Genomic DNA, 12,524 nt, shown 5'->3' on the forward strand with positions numbered 1-12,524 from the left:
TCAGGAAACACCAGCACAGCATCCACCCAGCTGGCCCATCCCTCTGTCCCCAGGACACGTCAATCAGCAGTGTGTCCACCACTACAGGGAACCCAGGCAAACCCACCAACCCAAGAAAATCAGGGACCTGGGGGCAGTTGCAGTGGGCACACGGTTCAGGGGACAGAGGCACAGGATAACAGGGAAACTGGGAGGACTGCTGTGCGACAGGGGGAGGACAGGCCCAGGGAACCCACTCTCCACGAGGCACTCTCCAACATCATGGGAGCCTACCATCATTACCAGGAGACGATGGCAACAGTACTAGCCAAGTTTCAGGAGACCCAGCGGCTGCAGGAGGAACACTACCTTGGAATCAGGGAGGACTTGAAGTCCATTCACACCACCCTGGTCACCATTGCAGGGGTGCTGGCAGACCTTGTCAACATCAGGAGGGACACAGTGGTACAAAAAGGGGCCTCTGACACTAGCCTGGACGATGAACAGCCCTCCACCTCCGCCAGCGCTAGTGGACAGGAGGCACCGGCACAGGAACAACAGGACACCAGCACCCCACCCCCTGCAGATGGAGAACCACCCCGCAAACGTTCCCTGAGATCCAGGAACAAGACAGAAAACATTGCCAAGACCCCGGCCAGGAAATGAGACCCCCCTGAATGTCACCCTTCTGTCCCACTATGTCACCCTGTCCATCCTTAAACTTCCATTGCTCCACTTCCTATGCCCCTTTGGACAATGCACCTGTGAAACAAATAGACTGGACTCTGCCATGGACATTCCTCCACCATCACCCCAGCCCATTTTACAACCCCCTCCACTCATTAGCACAGGAATAAACACACTTCAATCACAAAACTATCTGGAGTCAGTCTGTGCTTTCACAAATCTGTAATTGCAATAACTATGGAACATAGCACTGTCAATTTACTTATTCACATACAAATGTAACACAGCTGTATGCCAGCAGTAAACATAGCAGAGGGCACAAAGTGGGACCCAGATCTGCGAAATGGAAAGTCAAAGTCACAAGTCAGGGTCCATACACTAAATGAAAATGACAGACTTATGCTAGCTCAAACAATAGTATGATATGTGGGAAGCAGTGACATCTTCTTACCTTTGTCTCACTGGAAGTATTGCATGATGATGTTGTTTTGGTTGTCGATATCCTCTTCTTCTATCTCCTCTTCTTCACTGTCCACAGGCTCCACAGCTGCCACAAGACCACCATCTGGCCCATCCTCCTGCAGAAAAGGCACCTGGCGTCGCAAAGCCAGGCTGTGCAGCATACAGCAGGCCACGATTATCTGACACACCCTCTTCGGTGAGTAGTATAGGGAGCCACCTGTCAGATGGAGGCACCGGAATCTGGCCTTCAGGAGGCCGAAGGTGCGTTCGATCACCCTCCTAGTTCGCCCATGTGCCTCATTGTAGCATTCCTCTGCCCTTGTCCTGGGGTTCCTCACTGGGGTCAGTAGCCATGACAGGTTGGGGTAACCATAGTCACCTGCAAATGTTGAGGGACAACTGTTAGACACACACTAACCCTTAGGGACAGCCCCATACCCAGACAGCAAATGAAACTATGTGGGGACTTTACGCTCACCTATTAGCCACAGATGGTGCCTCTGGAGTTGCCCTAACACATAAGGGATGCAGCTATTCCTCAAATTGTAAGCGTCATGGACAGAGCCAGGATACTTGGCATTGACATGGGAGATGTACTGGTCTGCCAAACACACCATCTGCACATTCATAGAATAGTAGCTCTTCCGGTTTCTGTACACCTGTTCATTCCTGCGGGGTGGGTGGACAAATGGCACATGTGTACCATCACTGGCACCATTGATGTTGGGGATATGTCCCAGGGAATAGAAGTCACCTTTCACTTTGGGCAAACCCTCCACCTGAGGGAAAACGATGTAGCTGCGCATGTGTTTCAGCAGGGCAGACAACACTCTGGACAACACATTAGAGAACTTTGGCTGTGACATCCCTGATGCCATGGCCACTGTTGTTTGAAAGGACCCACTGGCCAGGAAATGGAGTACTGACAGGACCTGCACTAGAGGGGGGATTCCTGTGGGATAGCGGATAGCTGACATCAGGTCTGGCTCCAACTGGGCACACAGTTCCTGGATTGTGGCACAATCAAGTCTGTAGGTGATAATGATGTATCTGTTTTTCATTGTCAACAGGTCCACCAGGGGTCTGTATACCAGAGGATGACGCCATCTTGTCATCTGCCCCAGCGGATGTGCCCTATGGAGGAGAAGGGTGAGCAGAGGGTCAGACACCACATAGCTTGCACAAGTGTGTTTGAACAATTGTGATGTAATCGGTGTGTGGCGCTGTCGTCCGTATTCCTGCCCAAAAGTGCTGTGATGCAGTTAATTGCCCTGCCATGTAGCCTCCTGAAATGGCGGCTGCCTGACCTATAAGGAGGAACAAGGGGAAATTAGGTAACTGCACTGGCGTTGTGCAGCGTTGCAGTAGGTGGACGAAGACCGCCGCACAATTCATCATTGGTTATCATTGGGCCCTATGGGTTCCAGGAGCCAATGATGATGTACGCTGGCGGTGACGGTACGCACCACAGTGGACGTAACTGCCATTTTCTATCTGTTCACTCACTTGATACCTGACCTTCAACAGGAGAGGACCTACACTGCAAGTGCTGCTGTGACCTGAGTCTGGAAGTGACAATGGCTCATGTGTCTGGGGAAAGGGCCCCTGCATTCACCGCTGAGGAGTTGGTCAACCTGGTGGATGGGGTCCTCCCCCAGTACACGCCACTCTACGGTCCTCCAGACAAACAGGTGAGTACACCGTGAGCATGATGGTTGGGACATGAATGTATGGAGTTGGGTGGATGGAAGATACAGGGGGGTTAGGCTTAGGCCAGCATGTGAGGATGGTCAGTGTATGTGTTTCTGGGCCAGGATGGGAAGTTGTGGCCAATGAGTAAGAAGAACCGGATGGGGGAGTAAAATTCATTCTAACTTCACTTTTCCTGTAGGTCAGCGCCCACCAGAAGAAGGGTATTTGGCGTGCCATCACCAAGGAAGTGTGGTCCCTGGGGCTCTACCATAGACGGAGCACCCACTGCCGCAAAAGATGGGAGGACCTGAGCCGCTGGACCAAGAAGACGGCAGAGGCCCAGCTGGGGATGGCCTCCCAACGTGGAAGGGGTGCCCGTCGCACCATGACCATCCTGAGTTGGATCGGCGCTTGAGGGCATCACAGCAGCCACAAGGGTGTGAGTACAGTCTTATTCAGTTGACTCTGCGCGCTGTATAAGGTGTCTTGGTGGGCGGTAGTGATGTTGCTGACATTGACCATGTGTCTCCTCTGTCTTTCCCCCTTTTTGTTTTTTCACCCTGTCCTAGTGTGCATTAGCATCATCTGGCGGAGGAGCAGTGGCACTGGAGCAATTTCCCCTTGTTCCTCCTTATAGGTCAGGCAGCCGCCATTTCAGGAGGCTACATGGCAGGGCAACTAACTGCGTCACAGCACTTTTGGGCAGGAATACGGACGACAGCGCCACACACCGATTACATCACAATTGTTCAAACACACTTGTGCAAGCTATGTGGTGTCTGACCCTCTGCTCACCCTTCTCCTCCATAGGGCACATCCGCTGGGGCAGATGACAAGATGGCGTCATCCTCTGGTATACAGACCCCTGGTGGACCTGTTGACAATGAAAAACAGATACATCATTATCACCTACAGACTTGATTGTGCCACAATCCAGGAACTGTGTGCCCAGTTGGAGCCAGACCTGATGTCAGCTATCCGCTATCCCACAGGAATCCCCCCTCTAGTGCAGGTCCTGTCAGTACTCCATTTCCTGGCCAGTGGGTCCTTTCAAACAACAGTGGCCATGGCATCAGGGATGTCACAGCCAATGCTCTCTGACGTGTTGTCCAGAGTGTTGTCTGCCCTGCTGGTACACATGCGCAGCTTCATCGTTTTCCCTCAGGTGTAGGATTTGCCCACAGTGAAAGGAGACTTCTATACCCTGTGACATATCCCCAACATTTTGGTGCCATTGATGGTACACAGGTGGCTTTTGTCATCCCCCCCCCCGGCAGGAATGAACAGGTGTACAGAAATCGTAAAAGCTACCATTCCATGAATGTGCAGATGATGTGTTTGGCAAACCAGTACATCTCTCATGTGAATGCCAAGTATCCTGGCTCTGTGCATGACGCTTACATTTTGAGGAATAGCAGCGTCCCTCATGTGATGAGGCAACTCCAGAGGCACCGTGTGTTGCTAATAGGTGAGCCAAGGTCCCCACACAGTATGAATAGGTGTCTGGGTATGGGATAGTCCCTGAGGGTTGGTGTATGTCTAACAGGAATCCCTCAACATTTGCAGGTGACTCTGGTTACCTCAACCCGTCATGGCTACTGACCCTAGGGAGAAATCCCAGTACAAGGGCAGAGGAACGCTACAATGAGGCACATGGGTGAACTAGGAGGATTATACAGCAGACTTTCGGCCTCCTGAAGGCCAGATTCCGGTGCCTCCATTTAACAAGTGGCTCCCTATACTACTCACTGAAGAAGGTGTGCCAGATCATCGTGGCATGCTGTATGTTGCACAACCTGGCTTTGTGATTCCAGGTGCCTTTTCTGCAGGAGCATGGGCCTGATGTTGGTCTTGTGGCAGCTGTGGAGCCTGTGTACAGTGAAGAGGAGGAGGCAGAAGAACAAGATATTGACAACCGAAACAACATCATGCAGTACTTCCAGTGAGACACAGGTAAGAGACTGGCACTGCCCCTCTCATGCCAGACTACTGAAGGACATTGTATAAGTCTGCCTTTTTACTGTGTGTATGGGCCCTGACAGTCCACTTTGGCTTTCCTTTTTACAGATCTGGGTACCACATTCTGCCTTCTGCTATGTTCACTGCTGTCCAACAACTGTCATACTTTGGTATGTGCAAATGAACATTAACATTGCTATTTGTCAAAGAGGTTGAAATAACACAGTTGTGAAAGTACAGACTGACTCCAGATTGTTTTGTGATTCAAGGGTGTTTATTTGAGTGCTACGAAGTGGAGGGGATTGTGCAGTGGGCTTCGGTGATGGTGGAGGAATATCCATGGTAGAGTCCAGTCTCTTTGTGTCACAGGTGCATTGTCTGAGGGGCATAGGAAGTGGAGCAATGGCAGTTCAAGGTGGTCAGGGTGACATAGTGGGACAGAAGGGTGACAATCAGGAGAGTCTTATTTCCTGGCAGGGGTCTTGGCAATGTTCTCTGTCTTGTGCCTGGATCTCAGGGACAGTTTGCGGGGTGGTTCTCCTTCTGCAGGGGGTGGGGTGCTGGTGGCCTGTTTGTCCTGTGGCGGGACCTCCTGCCCACTAGCGCCAGCGGACGTGGAAGGCTGTTCATCGTTCGGGCTGGTGTCAGTGGCCCGGTGGTGTGCCACTGTCTCCCTCATGGTGTTGGCCATGTCTGCCAGCACTCCTTCTATGGTGATTAAGGTGGTGTTAATGGACTTCAAGTCCTCCCTGGTCCCCATGTACTGTTCCTCCTGCAGCTGCTGGGTCTCCTGCAACTTGGCCAGTACTGTACCCGTGGTCTCCTGGGAATGGTGGTATGCTCCCATGAAGTTGAAGAGTGGGTTCCCTGGGCCTGTCCTCCCCCTTCGCACAACGGTCCTCCCAGTTTCCCTGTTGTCCTGTGCCTCTGTCCCCTGAACAGTGTGTCCACTGCCACTGACCCCAGGTCCCTGATCGTCCTGGGTTAGTGGGGTTGTCTGGGGTCCCTGTAATGGTGGACACACTGCTGATTGATGTGTCCTGGGGACAGTGGCATGGGCCCCCTGGGTGGGTGCTGTGCTGGTGTTTCCTGAGGGGGGAGGTTCTGTGGTGGTTTGGGACTGTGGTAGGGGAACAGACCGTCCAGAGGTCCCTGATGGGCCGGGCTGGTCATCTTGATCCAAGCGTGCAGAGCTGCTGTTGTCACTGTGGGCCTCTTCTGTGGGGGGACTGGATATGGCTGGCACCTCCTGTCTGGTGACATTGGGTAGGGGTCCTGTTGGGGTGTAAATGCATAGTTTTTGTATCTGTGTGTGCCATCTTGTGCAATGGGTGTGTTTTCCTCTTCTCCTGTGCTTGCATTATCGCCTTGGCCCTTGTGTGAGTGGTGATTGTGTGCCCTGGCTGAGTCTCTCTACTGGACAGGCTTTGGTGATGGGTGTCCATGCAGGTCTGTGATCGGTGTCCATGCATTGTTGTGACATGCAGGGCTTGGTATTGGTATGTGTGGGTTGTGATAGTGGGGTATATGTGAGGTAGTGGAGTGATGGGGTGAGGATAGGGGTAGGATTTTGTGATGGCATGCAGGTAGGGTGGGGGATATAGTAGTAAGGTTTTGACTTACCAGAGTCCAGTCCTCCTGCTACTCCTGCGAGGCCCTCAGGAGACATGATCGCCAAGACTTGCTCCTCCCATTTTGTCAGTTATGGGTAGTGTGGGTGTGTGTTTTATAGTGGTGTGGATGTGTGGGTGTGGTGTGTGTATGTGTGTCAGGTGTGTGTATTTTGAATTGCCCAATCTGGTTGTGTTTTGTATATGTGTGTGTATTTTGAGCGTGGCGGTGTGTACCGCCAATGGTTTACCGCGGTTGAAAGACCCCCACGTTGATTCGTGGGTCGTGATACTGTGGGCGTATTCTTGTTGGCGTAATGATGTTGGTTTTGCTATCGCCAGTTTATCACTGACCTTTGATGTGGCGGACTTCTGTGGGTGTCCGTATTGTGGCGGATTTCTAGATGTGGGTCATAATACCTGTAGCGGATTTCCTCCGCGGCCACTGTATGTTGGCAGCCGTCAGCACGGCGGTCAGTGTCCTTTACCGCCATGGTTGTAATGAGGGCCTTAATGTTTGCCATTCGCAGTGATCCATAGTGTGGGTGGATAAAGGAAGATGCACTGAAGAGCTACTTTTTGAAGAATCTATTTGACTGGAAGAAATTAGCTCCTGGTGGAAAAGAGTGAAATATAAAGTTCTGTAAAATCGAGATGCTGTTGCACTCATGCCTGAGATATCACTTCTTTCTAGACAGACACAGGATTAGATCCCAGTTCTTGACGTTAACTGATCTAGCAATGATTGGGTGGGCAGTTGCTTCAGGAGGAGAGTACAGGCTCAGAGATTTATGGGCTCTTTCCACCAAGAACATGGTAGTAAAGGCTGTTCCAAGGAATAAGCTTTTTAACATGTCCTTCACATAGTCTGCCACCCTGGTAATTTTTGTGGAGTTCTGGGTGTTATTCCAGTGTGAGTGGGCCTCTAGTTGTTCATTCTTTTGATTGCCCTCTTCATCAGGGAAATGTCCTCATTTCTGCTGAAAGCTGTGCCTTCCATTTTAGAGACTCGGTACTCCAGGTGGTATATGCGGTTAACATGTTTCTCTAGATGTTCTTTCATTCTATTCAGCCTGTTAGTCAGCATATCAGTTTTAGAGTTGATTGTCACCAGGTTATTATCAGTGAATTTGTGCACGAACAGGTTGGTCTCCCTGGCTTGATTGGGCTTGTGCATCCTCAGATGTAGCCTTTAGACTTGCAGTCCTAGTGGACCTTTTGTTTTCCAAGGCCAATGTAGGTTCTAGGGATATTATTTACTCATGTTGGTATGGCCAGTTATAGCACATTATGTACTGATTCCAGTGAAGCAGGTGTTAACGCGTCCCTTTATGTTAATTTATTACACATTAGGACTCGTTTTAGGCCAATGAATCTTTTGACCCATTTGAGAGACAACGTAGGACGAGATAGCTAATCAATATGTCAATCAATATATCAATAATGTCATCAATATTTATCACAACAATACATTTCACTTTAGTCAGAGTCATTAATCAAACTGACGACGCAAACCATGACCTTTCAACCATGAATAACCACACCTGTTTAGTAGAAATTTATGAATTTTATTCCCTATTAGTTACAATCTAGCATAATATGCGTTAATCTCAAAACCAAGAAACACAATATCATAGTCACGATATGACAGCTTTGATAAGATTTCAATAACGCAAGAATCACAAACATCAGAAGATAGCATGACGTAAACATAGATCAAAGTATAGCAGAATATTGATATCACGTCAGTTCAATAAAGCATAGTCTCAGTCATTTGTCTATTTGCGTCAATTTGGTAAACACCTGTCCTAACCACTGGTTAGCATTCGCATGTTGGGCTTCATGCAAAACAATTTAGAACACCAATTTGGAAAACATCTAGCTACGGCCTCTGTCAAAAGCAAGCAGTTAGTACCTAGAAAGGAAAAGGAAACAGACAAATTACAATTGCATTGTCATAATTACCCTCCAAGGATTAGGTCAGCACACAGGTTCAGTCTTCGTCTTCAGGACATCAGTCAAATCGCCATCAGTCAGGACTTAACTAAAGGGCAAGGGAGACACTTCCCTCATAAGGAGGAAAATGTAAATGGGCTGTCTATGTATGAGGATGGTTTTTCAATAAGTCTCAAGTCACCAAACAGAGTGACAGAGTTTTTGGATAAAATCAATAGCATTCACTCCCTAATTCTCCCGACCTTTCTGTGACATGGGTTTTTAGCCCTTTTTCGTAGTACATTCCCCCAAAATTCTGTTGGACATTTACTATACCCCACTATCTTTAACCTATCAAATTTAACATTCGGTAATCCCAATTGTCACCCCACATTAATTTACGGATCTTTGATTGGTCTTCATAATTGACGTCTTCAGAGGTGGCACATCGGCGTTACTTCATATTTTGGAATTTCTTGGCACATCTTTTGGGTCAGCAGTTTTGTTGTTCACCGGTCTAAGTGACCTTGTACATTTCATTAATCTACATTTGTTTCAATTCATTTATAACTTTTAAACCAAGGCACCGAACGTGCGCTTGGGAACGGATTTAACATGGTTACATTCATCTTCCAAGTTTGAAGAAAATAACATTTGCAGGGTCATGCCCCTTGTGAGTCAGCACACTGGAAAACAGAAAAATGCATTTAATATGAGAGCCAGGCAGCTAAACTGCAGCTCACGCTAATTTAAGGCCTATGAAGATTTTAAATGTAGATTCAACAATACGATTGTTAATATAAGCTTAATTGAACATAACATAAACATTTAATTCATCATTATTAGTTTGCGTATACATTGGTGGCCACTCTTCGTGGTCACAATTCAGGTGCACGTTTAAGCAAAATCGCTATTATTATAATTTCTAGGCGGCATCATTACATATTAATATATAAACGTTTCATGTTAATATGGATTATATAAGCTACGCTCTCTCACAGGTATAAGATGTGTCTTCAATATCTGTGTGTACTTGTACAGGTCGCCACCCTCAGGCACAAAGGGAGTGTCAGATGACTGGTCCTATGATCCAGCTTTTCAACCTGAGGCTGTAAGCGATAAAGAAGAGTACTGGGAGGGTGGCGACCATTATTAATATGGACACTTCCCATCACTCCTCACCAGCTGGCCACTCTCTTCAGGTAGGAATAATAGGGGACGGAAGCAGACCTACATCAGTTTAGAAGAGCACCCCACTCTTTCACTCTTTATTGATATCAACATAATGGGCTGCAGTAAGACCTTGTGCCTGACTGATTATGTGTTTATTCTGCTGCTAAAATACCTTACATATATTTTCTCTCAACTTTGAGTCACAGCTATCAAGGCTAAGTGCAGGTTTCCTCAGGGAAGTCTGACTTTTAATGGGATTTGTAACTGTATAGGAATTCATCCATTGCTCACCCACTAGTTAATAATGCAATTTCTCAGTGCCCACAGATGCCAATAGGTCTGGGCGCCTGGGCACCTCATTCTTTACTGGTCTGTGTATGTGGGAGACTTTAGATATTATGGTCGGTGTCTGTTGGCGTTGTGAATGTTTGTAAATAAGCAATTTATACAACCATTTTTGCCCTTTGTATTATCTGTTTTATCGATGTCCAATTTGTCAGACTTAAAAGTGCTGTAAACTGAAATTAGGCTTACTAGGATTCAATTATGTGACTTGCAATTTAGAACAGATGCCAGGTGTTTAACTCAATGAGTGACCTTGCCAGCTTTCATGAGCAATTTAAGGGTGGATACCATGTCATGGACAAATGTATGTGTGACAAATAATATTGATTATTAATGATTTTTATGTTGGTTCCAAGTCGTAAATGCTGAATTAATGTGATCGCAATTGAAACAAGTTTAAGATGAGGAATAGAAGTGTGTTTATTAAAATAATTTGGTTGTGCCTAATTTTGGTAAAAAATCTCTATAGTTGGTAAAATGGATGCTGCTGTCGTCTCTGTTTTCACTCCTGCATTCACCTACTCCCATCGGGTTCCCCTGCATATATTCTCTCTCCACAGATCTGCAGAACGAAAAAAAGTTGATGTAATTTCCATGTACTTTGAGGAATTTACTTTCTGGTGTTCCTAATTGTAAACTAATCCCACTGACATTCTACTGTGCTTCCGTAACTCAGTTCATTATTATTCATTTGTGAAACTGTTTTGTTTAATGTTGCATATTTTGTTTGAAACATTTCTGGGTGATAGTGACATAGAAAACAGGATGCTTTCTTAGAAAATGGGATAGTGCTAAAGTATAATGGGCTTGATATGGATTTCTAAGATTTGCTAAAGAATCGATAGATGAGATCGTACCATGCTGAACCTGTGGCTTTAGCTATTTTGTTTTGCATTGATTGTGTATAAGAGCCAGATTTTTTGAGATTTTTCATTTGTCTTTTGATGTTTCTACTCTTTTGAGACTTATGGCCCAATTACCAGTTTGGTTGTCAGACCGCAAGTCCTACGTGGCAGCAGTCAAAAGAAGACCATTGCGCAGGCAGTCTCCCTTCCTCCGTGTTGTGATATATGCAGCCTGAAGGACCGACCTTATCGACAGAGTGCTACCCACCAGCGGTGCGGGGAGCTGTAATGTTGGCAGTGCGTATTCCATTGCCGTCATGGCACTGATAACTGCTGAACCAATAATGAATGCACAGTTGTACTGGCAGTCCCTTTGCTGCTGTTAGCTCACAGTGGTAGGCTCTTGGGGGACGGTCTCAGCAAAGCACTAAAAGAATGCCCGTTGACTTGATTAAAAAACAACACAGCTGACAGCCATTGTCCAAGTGGTCACGCCTGCAAATCACACTATAAAATACACTCCATCCCAGACCATGATCCCTTGCCTCTCCACTGCAGCACAGCAAGACAGAGACCACATATCATTGTTTTATTTTTGTGAAAGAAGGCAGCTCTTTTTTCCACTTCTCATTTTTTCCCCAATATCACTTGTCTTGTGTATTTAGTACTTGTCACCCACTTTAATTTACAGTTAAGTTACATTCTAAAACTCAACGATTTTCCTGAGAATGAGTTGAGAGTCATGGTGGATGAAATCATAAGAGTGGGGCCACAATTGTTTGGAGCCCTAGTCCAACATACTCCTCTCAGTAGGGAAATGGAAATGTGGTAAAGGATAGTCGACAAAGCGAATGCTAGGCACCACCTTGTGCACAAAGGAAGATATTAGGAAGAGTTGGAACGATCTGAGGGGGGAGGTGCATTCCCTGGCTTACAAACAACACATGGAGCCCAGAAGGCTGGTGGTGGTCCTATCAATGTCCCATTACAATTCTTTCCCTGGGAGGAGAAGATCTTGGCCATCCTGCTGTCACGTAGGCTCTCATTATTCTAATGAGACTACTGGATTTTGAGCAGCAAGATCGTCCGCAGTGTGGAAGACTGAGTCGGACCCACTGCAGGTGACACCTGTCGCTCTAAATCCATGTTTTTGCTCCAGTTAACTAGCAGTGCCTCATCTCTACCAAAAGATAGGGATGATTGGGCAACCGAGCGCATGACATATTAGGCTTCTCAGGGAAGTCGTGGTCACTCAGGTCGCTTCCGGTTCTCTCATTCGCAATTCAGTCTCATATATAAATGAAGCAGTATATGTTTTAATGATTGGTTTAATAAAACGGCTGCATCTTAGATGGTAAAGCTTGAGCTGCAATAACCAGGACGACACGTCATGACAATATTAAAATGGTGACTAGGAGAGTGAAGCATAAGAATAACGCTATCATATTGTCGCTAGGATTTAGGGACTATTTCCTATCTAAATCATAATCTGAGCACAGCATGTTAAGCTCTAATTCTGCCTTTCAGGTTCCCCCGGGAGGACATCAACGCTCAACCCTGAGCAAAGGCCTGTAGTCTGCGTTAGCATCTGAAGCAAAGCATTCAGCAGTCAGCATACGGTTGTAGTTCCCTGGCTGGAATCTCCCTCTTAACGTGTAATGGGACTAGGAAGTGTTTTAATAATAACACAGCTGATGTTCTAAGAAAATGTCCCTACGTAAGGATGTGTATTTTCTACGAATGTTGGAGACTAAACTGCTACCACGTTCACCGGCAATGTACCAAACTGTAGCCTTGACTGAAGCACAAAGTGATCAAGAATGTCATGTTTGAGAAC

This window comes from Pleurodeles waltl, chromosome 5, assembly GCF_031143425.1.
Source record: "Pleurodeles waltl isolate 20211129_DDA chromosome 5, aPleWal1.hap1.20221129, whole genome shotgun sequence".
NCBI classification, from domain to species: domain Eukaryota; kingdom Metazoa; phylum Chordata; class Amphibia; order Caudata; family Salamandridae; genus Pleurodeles; species Pleurodeles waltl.